At 46.8% G+C, this 14074-nt stretch overlaps 1 long non-coding RNA gene across 1 annotated transcript in view; it reads left to right on the forward strand.

Moving 5' to 3' along the window:
* The first annotated feature begins 344 nt into the window (after positions 1-344).
* Positions 345-14074, forward strand: part of LOC137570751 (uncharacterized) — a 32985-nt gene continuing 19255 nt past the window's right edge. Inside the window, exon 1 of the long non-coding RNA XR_011031162.1 lies at positions 345-396. This is a non-coding gene — a long non-coding RNA (uncharacterized lncRNA). The remainder of the gene's footprint in view (positions 397-14074) is intronic.

A 14074-nucleotide genomic window follows, 5' to 3' on the forward strand; every position in this document is an offset into this window, starting at 1 on the left:
ATTTTTCAGATATGTGCAGTGCAGAATAGCATGCCAGGAATTACAGTGCAAACATTCAGCCTTCCCTTTACTGTATATACCTCAGACTCTTGGGAACTGTATTTTTTTTCCTAACTGCACTGCATTTACTTTGAAATATCAATACATGACTTCTGAGCCGTGGTAAAGAAATAAATACGGGAGAATCTCGGGAAAATATGAATTCCTGCCAGGACTGATATAGAATAAAAGGCTGATCATTTTTTTCTATGAAGGATACATCAGAGACTATCTACCAACAAAGGTGGGGCATAATAAATTCACACGTTGCCGTAGTGACACTTATCTTGTTTCCTAGAAGTGTCAGTGCTAACTAGAAAACTGCCAGGTCCTGACATCATTTTAGCTCTATTCCAGGTAACACAAAACTTTATTATCCACTAACACTAGGAGGCTTCTGTTATAAAGCCAACACTAATAGACTTACTGTCATTTAAGAAAATGCCTTTCGTTTTGTTGGCTCGGCAGGATATTGATGTAGGTGATAAAGCATTTACTAGCATGCTTTTTTCTCCAATACAGGAAAATACACACAATGTACAATATATATGCCGTATATATACAGTGGGATGCGAAAGTTTGGGCAATCTTGTTAATTGTCATGATTTTCCTGTATAAATCGTTGGTTGTTATGATAAAAAATGTCAGTTAAATATATCATATAGGAGACACACACAGTGATACAGTGAGAAGTGAAATGAAGTTTATTGGATTTACAGAAAGTGTGCAATAATTGTTTAAACAAAACTAGGCAGGTGCATAAATTTGAGCACAACAAAAAAAAATTAAATCAATATTTAGTAGATCCTCCTTTTGCAGAAATTACAGCCTCTAAATGCTTCTTGTAGGTTCCAATGAAAGTCTGGATTCTGGTTGAAGGTATTTTGGACCATTCCTCTTTACAACACATCTTTAGTTCATTCAGGTTTGATGGCTTCCAAGCATGGACAGCTCTCTATAACTCACACCACAGATTTTCAATTATATTCAGGTCTGGGGAATGAGATGGCCATTCCAGAACATTGTACTTGTTCCCCTGCATGAATGTCTTAGTGAATTTTGAGCAGTGTTTAGGGTTGTTGTCTTGTTGAAAGATCCAGCCCTGGCACAGCTTCAGCTTTGTCACTGATTCCTGGACAATAGTCTCCAGAATCTGCTGATGCTGAGTGGAATCCATGTGTCCCTCAACTTTGACAAGATTCCCAGTCCCTGCACTGGCCACACAGCCCCACTGCATGATGGAACCACCACCATATTTTACTGTAGGTAGCACATATTTTTCTTGGAATGTTGTGTTGTTTTTCCTCCATGCATAGCGTCCCTTGTTATGCCCAAATAACTCAATTTTAGTTTCATCAGTCCACAGCAGCTTATTCCAAAATGAATCTGGGCTTGTCCAAATGTGCTTTAGCATACCTCAAAAGGCTCTGTTTGTGCTGTGAGTGGAGAAAAGGCTTCCTCTGCATCACTCTCGTATACAGCATTTCTTTGTGTAAAGTGCGCTGAATGGTTGAACAATGCACAGTGACTCCATATGCAGCTAGATGATGTTGTAGGTCTTTGGTGCTGGCCTGTGGGTTGACACTGACTGTTCTCGCCAATCGTCGCTTCTGTTTATCTGAGATTTTTCTTAGTCTGCCACTTCGAGCCTTAACTTGAACTAAGCCTGTGGTCTTCCATTTCCTCAATATGTTCCTAACTGTGGAAACAGACAGCTGAAATATCTGACACAGCTTTCTGTATCCTTCCCCTAAACCATGATGGTGTACAATCTTTGTCTTCAGGTCATTTGCGAGTTATTTTGAGACTGCCATGTTGCTACTCTTCAGAGAAAATTAAAAGAGGAGGGGAACTTACAATTGACCCCCTAAAATACTCTTTCTCATAATTGGATACACCTGTGTATGTAGGTCAGGGGTCACTGAGCTTACCAAGCCAATTTGAGATCCGGTAATTAGTTCTAAAGGTTTTGGAATCAATAAAATGACAACAGTGCCCAAATTTATGCACCTGCCTAATTTTAATTAAACAATTATTGCGCACTTTCTGTAAATACAATAAACTTCATTTCACTTTTCAAATATCACTGTGTTTTTCTCCTATATGATATATTTAACTGACATTTTTTATCGTAACAACGAACGATTTATACAGGAAAATCATGATGATTAGCAAGGTTGCCTAAACTTTCTCATCCCACTATAGTTACATAGTTATTTTGGTTGAAAAAAGACATACGTCCATCGAGTTCAACCAGAGAACAAAGTACAACACCAGCCTACTCCCTCACATATCCCTGTTGATCCAGAGGAAGGCGAAAAAACCCTTACAAGCCATGGTCCAATTAGCTCCAAAGGGAAAAAATTCCTTCCCGACTCCAGATGGCAATCAGATAACATCCCTGGATCAACATCATTGGGCATTACCTAGTAATTGTAGCCATGGATGTCTTTCAACGCAAGGAAAGCATCTAAGCCCCCTTTAAATGCAGGTATAGAGTTTGCCATAACTACTTCCTGTGGCAATGCATTCCACATCTTAATCACTCTTACTGTAAAGAACTCTTTCCTAAATAAATGGCTTTATCCTCCTTATCGCTTTTCCTCCATGCGCAGATCATGTCCTCTAGTCCTCTGAGAAGGCCTAGGGACAAAAAGCTCATCCGCCAAGCTATTATATTGCCCTCTGATTTATTTATACATGTTAATTAGATCCCCTCTAAGGCGTCTTTTCTCTAGACTAAATAAACTGTAAAGCATAGTGGAGATGCCGCCGCAACAGGGAGCGGCATGGCGGCTATCTCCGCGTCTCAGCCGGCGGGTTCCGCTGCGCAGGTACATGATGGAGTTGTGCCTGGGACTATGGTGAATGCGGGGGTGGCCGCCGCAGCGCTGAGCGGCATGGCGGCTATCCCCGCGTCTCAGCCAGCGGCCTCCACCGCGCTATAACATAATGGAACTTTGCCTGGTCCCTCAGTCGCACATAGACTGAGGTCTACGCGCGCGTGCACAGACAGGACCTTTATGCAAGCAGAAGGGGAGTAAGCTGATGAGCCGGTCAGTTGACTCCAACACTGATCCTGATTGGCTGAGTGACTGGGGCGGCGCTAAGGAGCGCTCCCAGTATATATAGGACATGCCTGTCAGTTGTTCCTCGTCTGCTGTTGCTTATGCTACATGTTAGCACTCAGACCCTTAGTCAGATCCGAAAGTGTGCTAGAACCAGCAGGAGCTGGGGATCCACACTTAGCCAGATTCTGTTGATAGCTTAAAGTACTAATTGAATTGTATTATTTGTTATGACCCTCTGCTAGCCTTGACTACTCTTCTGTCTTTTGATTCTGTGCCTTTGCCTATCTGATCTAGTTGCTGGCTTATACCTCACTCTGATTCAGTCTTCTGCCTTTGTACTGTATCTGTCTGTGTGTTGCCGAACCTGCTTGTCTGACTCTTCTGCCCTCACCAGTGAGCTTAGTTCTGGTGAGGGATTCTCAGTTCAGTATTCACCTGCTCCTCAGATTGATAGCTGCAGTATAGTCTGAATCACCTGCTCCTCAGGTTGATAGCTGCAGTATAGTCTGAATCACCTGCTCCTCAGGTTGATAGCTGCAGTACAGTCTGAATTACCTGCTCCTCAGGTAGATAGCTGCAGTACAGTCTTAATCACCTGCTCCTCAGGTAGATAGCTGCAGTACAGTCTTAATCACCTGCTCCTCAGGTAGATAGCTGCAGTACAGTCTTAATCACCTGCTCCTCAGGTAGATAGCTGAAATACAGTTTGAATCACCTGCTCCTCAGGTGACTAGCTACGCGGTACTGTCCGGATCTCCTGCCCCTCAGGTGATCACCTGCTGCAGTACAGTCTGAATCACTCGCTCCACGAGTGATCAGTATACATTGTCTTACTGTGCATCACCCGCTACTTGGGTTAACCTATCACTAACTCATCTGTGTCTCCAGCCTGCTGGAGTTCTGATTACAGTGTTCTTTAGAGATACCTCCTTTTACCAGCTCCTCTGGGATAGTGGGTATCTCCATCTATATTTACTGTTGCACCAAACACTTATCTTACACCTGGGTGTCCTGTGTCTTGCTATACTTGCATTATTGGTGATTCTGCAGATCACCACATAATCAGGTATAACATCTGTATTATTGGTGATACTGCAGATCACCAATAATCAGAAAATCAGTTCTTGCTGACACCGATCGTTACAGAACAGCAGACCAAACATTATGGACGCACTGCATAGTCACGTTGAAGTCCTGCCCACTGCGGTAAACAATCTTGCCGGGGTGATCATTACCCAACAGACTCAGATTACTCAACTGTCTGGGACGGTTCAGGTATTTCAAACGACTATTGATGCAGTGCGATCCCCTCCAGTAACGGACCTTCGCATGCCCATACTAGAGAAGTTTTCTGGACATAGATCTGACTTTCAGAATTTAAAAAATCGTGTGCTATCCTATTTTGAGTTAAGGCCTAATCTGTCAGGATCTGAGAACCAGAGGGGAATTTTTATAAAGACTCTTTTGTCCGGAGATTCACAAACATGGGCATATGGTCTGCATGCAGAGCATGAGGCTTTATCCTCAGTTCAGTAGTTTTTTAAGGCCATGGCCGTTATTTACGATTATCCGGACGTGGCTATTACGGCTGAGAGGAAGCTAAAGACTCTCAGGCAGGGTCGTAATCCGGTGGAGAATTATGCCGCAGAGTTTAGGAGGTGGGCTGTGTCAGCTAGATGGGGAACGTATGCCTTATTAGATTGTTTCTTGTCAGGGTTGTCCGATGCAGTTTCTGATTTGATGCTAGGGCATCCTGAGCCTAAATCCTTGGACGAGGCAATTTCACTGGCCGTGCGGATTGATCGCCGCATTCGCTATCAAAAACTAACCCGTGGAAAAAACGCTTTGAGATCTATTTCCTACGCCTCTTCTCCACCTCTGTCACCACAAGATGAGCCGATGCAAATTGGTCATTCTAGGTTAACTCAAGTGGAAAAGAATCGCAGAAAGTCAGAGAGACTCTGACTATATTGTGCTGAGGAGGGTCACATTGTCCAGAATTGTCCTAAAAAGTCAGGAAACGCTGCCACCTAGGTGTAGTCAGAGGTAATGCCCTAGGCGAGCCGTTGGTACCTCTAAATAATAATCGTTTGCTACTTCCCTGCTCCATTACCTGGGAGGGTCGGGCCACACCCACAGAAGCATTTGTAGACTCAGGTTCTGCAGCCAATTTTATAGCTTATGATTTTGCCAAAAAATTAGGGATTCCCTTACTCCCGTTAGACCGTCAGATTCTGATCACGGCAGTAGATAACTCTCCGTTACAATGTAGACCGCCTCTTTCCCAGACTCCCTTGTTATTGTGTGAAATAGGGGTTCTACATAAGGAGAAACTACAGTTCTTTGTCCTGCAAATGGCAACTTCTACCATAATCCTCGGTATGCCTTGGTTGCAACTACACTCCCCTCAGATCGACTGGGCCTCAGGTCAGCTACAGAGCTGGTCAGCCCTTTGTCATCATCATTGTTTGGAGAAAGTTGCTGTTTGTGCCACTGAGGTTCGGGTGAAAGGGGTGCCAGTGCAGTTCGCAGAATTTTCTGACAAGTTTTGCCCCAAATCAGCAGATAAACTCCCGCCACACCGGAGTTTTGACTGTCCCATAGAGCTAAGATCAGGTTGTATGCCTCCTAGAGGTCATCTTTATAATCTGTCGGGGCCAGAGAAGCTGGCAATGCAGGAATACATTAAGGAAAACTTGGCCAAGGGCTTTATCCGTCCTTCCCGGTCACCTGCTGGGGCTGGGTTCTTTTTTGTACAGAAAAAGGACGGTGGGCTTTGACCCTGTATTGACTATCGGGGGTTAAATAAGATCACAGTAAAAAATTGTTATCCACTGCCATTGATTGACGATTTGTTTGCCCAAGTTACCAATGCCAGTATTTTTTCTAAGTTGGACTTACGAGGGGCATACAACCTTTTTCGCATTAGGGACGATGACGAATGGAAGACGGCATTCAACACGCCTGACGGGCATTACGAGTATCTGGTCATGCCCTTCGGGTTGTGGAATGCGCCTGCCGTTTTCCAAGAGTTGATCAACGAAGTTTTTCGAGAAGTTCTAGGGAAATTTGTATTAGTGTATCTGGACGATATACTGATTTTTTCACCCAATCTGACAGAACATCGGAAACACGTGAAGTTTGTGTTGAGAAAATTGAGGCAGAACTTCTTGTATGCAAAATTAGAGAAGTACCTGTTTGAAGTCACTAAAGTCCCTTTTTTGGGATATATTATTTCCACTTCAGGTCTCTCCATGGACCCTGAAAAAGTCTCTGCTGTATTGGAGTGGCCTCAACCCGTAGGATTGAAGGCACTCCAAAGGTTTCTGGGCTTTGCCAATTACTACAGGAAGTTCATCAAAGGATTTTCTTCTGTGGTGTCACCCCTCACCAACCTCACCAAAAAAGGGGCCGACACTTACCATTGGTCAGCTGAGGCACAGTCAGCCTTTGCTACATTGAAAAAGTTATTTTGTTCTGCTCCCATTTTGAGACACGTAGATGTCACCTTCCCCTTCATCATTGAGGTGGATGCATCAGAAATTGGGGTTGGGGCTGTGCTGTCTCAGCGCTCTGGCCTTCAAGGCAAACTGCATCCCTGTGCCTTCTTTTCTCGTAGGTTCTCTCCAGCCAAGAGGAACTACGATATCGGCAATCGGGAGCTCTTTGGCCATTAAGTTAGCCTTTGAGGAATGGCGTCATTGGCTTGAAGGGGCAGAACATACGATTACTGTTTATACTGATCACAAATATTTGGAGTACATCGAGGGGGGCAAAAGGCTTAGCCCCCAACAGGCTCGCTGGTCCTTGTTCTTTTCAAGGTTCAAATTTATTATAATGTATACTCCAGGCAGTAAGAATGTCAAAGCAGATACATTATCTAGGTGCTTTGAGGCAGAGACAGTTCAGCCAGCAACCCCTGAGACCATTTTACCTCAAAGATTGGTGGTGGCCGCCACGGAAACCTGGCAGGATTGGGCACTTACCTTAGGGCCCTACCAGCAGGATATCCCAGAAGGGAAGCCCGAGGGAGTAATGTTTGTGCCACTTCCCTTTCGCTTACAACTCCTACAGTTGTTTCATGCCCATAAGAATGCAGGGCATCCCGGAGTTGCTCGAACTCAGGATCTACTGGCCAGATGTGTATGGTGGCCTTCTTTGGCATTAGATTGCAAAGAGTTTGTGAGAGAGTGCTCTGTGTGTGCCAGAAATAAGCCCTTTCGTCAAGCACCAGTAGGTATGCTACAACCGTTGCCAGTGCCAAGTGAACCATGGACTCATTTGTCTATGGACTTTGTAGGAGAACTCCCCAGGTCTGAGGGCAAGACGGTCATGTGGGTGGTAGTTGATAGGTTCAGTAAAATGGCTCATTTCATCCTATTGAAAGGACTCCCCTCGGCCCAGGAATTGGCTGATCTCTTCATCCAACACATTTTCCGGCTACATGGCATTCCGGAGAATGTGGTGTCAGATAGGGGAGTCCAGTTTGTGTCTAAATTCTGGAGAGCCTTTTGCCAACAGCTCGGTATGGACTTGTCATTTTCATCAGGCTACCACCCACAGACCAAAGGACAGACTGAGAGAGTTAACCAGTCCCTGGAGCAATTTCTCAGGTGTTATGTAGCAGATGCCCAGTCAGACTGGGTAAAGTTCTTGCCATTTGTGGAATTTGCGCATAATAACCTGAAGAGTTCTTCTTCAGGTTTTTCTCCTTTTCAGGTAGTCTCAGGGAGATCTCCCAAATTCTCTCCTTTGCCAGTGGCATCCTCCCCTTTCCCGGCTCTAGAGGATTGGCAAAGGGCATTAAAGGAGATCTGGGTGCTTGTAAAAAGAAATCTGGGAAAAGCCTTTCAGACGCAGAAATAACAGGCAGATAAAAGGTGGTCTGTTGAATAGAAGTTTTCTCCAGCAGACATGGTGTGGATGTCTACTCAGCATTAGTGTTGGGCGAACACCTAGATGTTCGGGTTCACGAACATTCGCCGAACATCGCCGCGATGTTCGGGTGTTCGCGCCGAACTCCGAACATAATGGAAGTCAATGGGGACCCGAACTTTCGTGCTTTGTAAAGCTTCCTTACATGCTACATATCCCAAATTAGCAGGGCATGTGCACCTTGGGAGTGGGTACAAGAGGAAAAAAAATATTTGAAAAAGAGCTTATAGTTTTTGAGAAAATTGATTGTAAAGTTTCAAAGGAAAAACTGTCTTTTAAATGTGGAAAATGTCATGTTTCTTTGCACAGGTAACATGCTTTTTGTCGCCATGCAGTCATAAATGTAATACAGAGAAGAGGTTCCAGGAAAAGGTATCGGTAACGCTAACCCAGCAGCAGCAGCACACGTGATGGAACAGGAGCAGGCGCAGGAGGAGAAGGCCATGCTTTTTGAGACACAACAACCCAGGCCTTGCATGAGGACAAGAAGCGTGCGTATAGCATGCTTTTTACCGCCATGCAGTCATAAATGTAATAAAGATAAGAGGTTCAATAAACAGGGACCGGGCGTCAACGCTAGCCCAGCAGCAGCAGACGTGATGGAACAGGAGGAGGCGCAGGAAGAGAAGGCCACGCTTTCAGGTGCAACTCAGGCCTTGCATGAGGACAAAAAAATGTGTGCGCAAAGCAATGCAATGAGTAGTTTTCAGGACACAATGGCCTATTCGGAGGAGCTATTCCCACCCCCACAATCTTCTACCTGTGAAAGGTCAATGGAACAGCCACAAATGTTGTGCCCGGATTCACAACCTTTTTTTGTGGAAAATGCACCTCGCAATAAAATGCAAGGCGAGGCCGAGGATGAACATGACGTCAACAACTCAACATGACGCAAAATGGGGGCGGAACAGAAAGCTGCTTTCAATGTTTTGAAGGCCTTAATTGCCTCCGGTGGCCAGTTAGATGCATCATTCATCACACCCAAATCCCAGAGCAATGTGTGCAGGAATTTGAATCGCAGGAGGTGTACCGAGATCATCTGGACAAGTGACCAAGTGACCAAGTGACAAGTGACCAAGTGACAAGTGACAAAGTGAAAAGTGACAAAGTGACCAGTGACAAAGTGACAAAGTGACAAAATGACAAAGTGACAAAATGACAAAGTGACAAGTGACAAAGTGACAAGTGACAAGTGACAAAGTGACAAGTGACAAAGTGACAAAATGACAAAGTGACAAAGTGACCAGTGACAAAGTGACAACTGAGAGGTTGTTCTGGGGAGCTCCACTGCACTCAGTCGCATATGAGGAGAGGTCTCGTCGGGACTGCTGATCCTCCTCAGCTTGCTCAAAGCCTTGAGGGTTCCTGAAGATCCTCTGCTTGGAGTTCGCCGGGGTTCAGCTTGGTGTCGGGGTCGGTGGCGTCCTCCTCACTCCAACGTGGCAGATCTTCTGTTGAAGGAAAAAAAAAAAAACATTGTTAAAAGTCCAGTACCGCTTCTGAAGGACTCACCAAGAGATGCAGGAGCGCTTCAATCTAGCACACCATCGCTCGCTGGGTGATGTCCCTCCCTACGCGCTGGAATTCTACGCTGCACATGCTAGCACGCTTTTGCGCAGTGCCGAGGCGCATTCCAGCAGCTAGCTACCAAGCTTCTGTGGATCTGATTGGGCCACCATGTTGAATCTCTGCCAAGTCCTCCAAAATTTTGAGCAATCCACGTTGCGTGACTGAGCAGTGACAACTCTACAGTCAGCATTACAATACCACTGCTGTGTTTACTGAAGAAATCAATGTTGAAGATGGAAAACCGCTGGCATGATGCAAGTGGGGGATTCTGAAGATGAAAACGATCAGCGTGATGATACCAACATCAGGCAACCTGCCTCAGGAAACGCTGGTCCCAGCTATGACAAAGAACAGGACGAGGAACAGCTGGAGTTGGAGCAGGAATTGGATGCCCCCACTGCCGAGGGACAGAGCGGTGCACGTTGGACTTCCACAATTTAGCGGGAATGGACAGCAGAAGAGGAAGAAAGTGATGCTGGTGACGAATATGGTGCATCACAACAATCACAACGCTCACAAGAACATGAAGACAGAGGAGTCTGGCAGGACTCTCTGGCACACATGGCTCAATTCATGCTAGACTGCATTGAACGCGGCCCGCACATTGTTCACTATTCATTATTATTCATTATTCTGGAATCTGGACAACACCAATTACTGGGTTTATAGCCAGTTTATACAAACACAATGTTAAAAAACTGATTGAAGAAAGTGTCAGACAGGTCAAAAATAGAACAATTCCAGCAGGCCCTTGAGGATGGAGACTTTAGAGAGGAGATTGACATCCTCCTCCTTCTCTAGCCAGTTGTACGCCGACAGACTGACTTCAGCAAACCCAGGAGGACCAGGAGGGCAGCAAAGAACACAAGCTGCTGCTAGTGCCGAAAAGGGAATGGTATTGGCAGTGTCCTTGGAGTGGGAACATTTTCTGACACCCATGCAGCAGCCCACAGAACAGCAATCGGGCAGTTCCACGTCCTCCAACACCAATCGCCTGGAGAAGATGGTCAAGGTCCAGGACTACATGTCAGATGGCGTAGCTGTGTTGAACAATCCATCTGCAGACGGACGGTGAGTGTGACAGGCAGCACAGAAGGACCATGGCAACTCACTCATAGTACCACAGTTTGATAGTGCTGCCCAAAAAATTATATGGATCCGTGGACCCGGGCACTGCGGGCAGTACTGGGAAGTGGGAACGCAGATTTTAGTACCTAAACACACGATACAACATGTTTTCCGGGGTCGGACTCTGAGGCACATACAGATGGTCCCGATCATCATCCTCATCATACAACTCTTCTCCTGAGTCTGACCCACCCACCACCTCTGCCACCCCAACATCCCCAGACACAGACCCCTCATCGTCCTCAACATTAACTTGGGATGCTGGCCTGAGCCAGACCTCCTCCTCCACATCAGGCCCCATCATCTCCTTAATGGCAGCCCTCATTAATCGCTCTGGCGACGGACCGATGGACACAAAGTTCTCCTCCGGGGAGGGCTGCTGCTGACCACTGGCTGCTGGGGTGGATGTTATAGCTTGCGTGGGGCGTTGGCTGTTGCTGTTGTTGGGAGTGCTGCTCACAGCGGAGGTCTCTGAGGAACTCATGGTGAGCTCATATAGTGGTTGGCGGTGAGTGGAGTATTACTGATCCCAGCAATATACACACTGACTGGCAGAGTACGCAATGCTATATAGTCTGGCTGAGCGGTGTACACAGAGTGGCAATACACACAATGCTATATAGTCTGGCTGAGCGGTGTACACAGAGTGGCAGTAAACAATGCTATATAGTCTGGCTGAGCCGTGTACACAGAGTGGCAGTAGACACAATGCTATATAGTCTGGCTGAGCGGTGTACACAGAGTGGCAGTAAACAATGCTATATAGTGTGGCTGAGCGTTGTACACAGAGTGGCGGTAAACAATGCTATATAGTCTGGCTGAGCGGTGTACACAGAGTGGCAGTACACACAATGCTATATAGTCTGGCTGAGCGGTGTACACAGAGTGGCAGTAAACAATGCTATATAGTCTGGCTGAGCGGTGTACACAGAGTGGCAGTAAGCAATGCTATATAGTCTGGCTGAGCGGTGTACACAGAGTGGCAGTACACACAATGCTATATAGTCTGGCTGAGTGGTGTACACAGAGTGGCAGTAAACACAATGCTATATATAGCGTGGCTGAGCGAGGTACACAGTGGCAGTACACACAATGCTATATAGTCTGGCTGAGCGGTGTACACAGAGTGGCAGTAAACACAATGCTATATATAGCGTGGCTGAGCGAGGTACACAGTGGCAGTACACACAATGCTATATAGTCTGGCTGAGCGGTGTACACAGAGTGGCAGTAAACACAATGCTATATATAGCGTGGCTGAGCGAGGTACACAGTGGCAGTACACACAATGCTATATAGTCTGGCTGAGCCATGTACACAGAGTGGCAGTAAACACAATGCTATATATAGTGTGGCTGAGCGAGGTACACAGTGGCAGTAACCAATGCTATATATAGTGTGGCTGAGCGAGCGGTGTACTACTGTTCCCAGCAGCGACACACAATGACTGGGGGGGACCCTGGCTAGCGTGGCTGGAGAGCGAACTACCCTGCCTGCCTACCCAAAGCTAAACCCACAGACAAATGGCGGAGATATGACGTGGTTCGGGTATTTATTTACCCGAACCACGTGACCGTTCGGCCAATCAGAGCGCGTTCGGGTCCGAACCACGTGACCTGTTCGGCCAATCACAGCGCTAGCCGAACGTTCGTGGAACGTTCGGCCATACGCTCTTAGTTCGGCCATGTGGCCGAACGGTTTGGCCGAACACCTGATGGTGTTCGGCCGAACTCGAACATCACCCGAACAGGGTGATGTTCTGCAGAATCCGAACAGTGGCGAACACTGTTCGCCCAACACTACTCAGCATCTGGCGTTAAAGCAACCATCACCCAAGTTGGGACCCAGATTTGTAGGCTCATATCCGGTGTGCAAAAGAGTTAATGATGTGACATATATGATTGATCTCCCAGCCAGCATGAGTGGTGTGAGATCATATCATGTTTCCTTGTTGAAGCCTGCTGTGCAGGTGCATTCCTCTCACCCCCCCCCCCCCCTCCTGTGATGATTGACGATCAACCTGAGTATGAGATCGAGAAGACTTTGGATTCTCGATTAGTGCAGAATTCTGTACAGTACCTGGTCCATTAGAAGGGGTATGGTCTAGAGGAGAGAACTTGGGTTCCAGATCACCGCATGCATGCCGAGGATCTAAAGAGAGGGTTTCATGAGCGATACCCTGAAAAGCTGTGTAAGAAGTGTCCGGGGTCCACTACTCGGGGGGGGGGGGGGGGTACTGTAAAGCATAGCGGAGATGCCACCGCAACAGGGAGCGGCATGGCGGCTATCTCCGTGTCTCAGCCGGCGGGTTCCGCTGCGCAGGTGCATGATGGAGTTGTGCCTGGGACTATGGTGAATGCAGGGGAGGCCGCCGCAGCGCTGAGCGGCATGGCGGCTATCCCCGCGTCTCAGCCAGCGGCCTCCACCGCGCTATTACATAATGGAACTTTGCCTGGTCCCTCAGTCGCACATAGACTGAGGTCTACGCGCGCGTGCACAGACAGGACCTTTATGCAAGCAGAAGGGGAGTAAGCTGATGAGCCGGTCAGTTGACTCCAACACTGATCCTGATTGGCTGAGTGACTGGGGCGGCGCTAAGGAGCGCTCCCAGTATATATAGGACATGCCTGTCAGTTGTTCCTCGTCTGCTGTTGCATATGCTACGTGTTAGCACTCAGACCCTTAGTCAGATCCGAAAGTGTGCTAGAACCAGCAGGAGCTGGGGATCCACACTTAGCCAGATTCTGTTGATAGCTTAAAGTACTAATTGAATTGTGTTATTTGTTTTGACCCTCTGCTAGCCTTGACTACTCTTCCGTCTTTTGATTCTATGCCTTTGCCTATCTAATCTAGTTGCCGACTTAGCTTATACCTCACTCTGATTCAGTCTTCTGCCTTTGTACTGTATCTGTCTGTGTGTTGCCGAACCTGCTTGTCTGACTCTTCTGCCCTCACCAGTGAGCTTAGTTCTGGTGAGGGATTCTCAGTTCAGTAATCACCTGCTCCTCAGGTTGATAGCTGCAGTATAGTCTGAATCATCTGCTCCTCAAGTTGATAGCTGCAGTACAGTCTTAATCACCTGCTCCTCAGGTAGATAGCTGCAGTACAGTCTTAATCACCTGCTCCTCAGGTAGATAGCTGCATTACAGTCTTAATCACCTGCTCCTCAGGTAGATAGGTGAAATACAGTCTTAATCACCTGCTCCTCAGGTGACTAGCTACACAGTACTGTCCGGATCTCCTGCCCCTCAGGTGATCACCTGCTGCAGTACAGTCTGAATCACTCGCTCCACGAGTGATCAGTATACATTGTCTTACTGTGCATCACTCGC

The sequence above is a fragment of the Hyperolius riggenbachi genome, chromosome 4 (genome assembly GCF_040937935.1).
Source record: "Hyperolius riggenbachi isolate aHypRig1 chromosome 4, aHypRig1.pri, whole genome shotgun sequence".
Lineage (NCBI taxonomy): Eukaryota > Metazoa > Chordata > Amphibia > Anura > Hyperoliidae > Hyperolius > Hyperolius riggenbachi.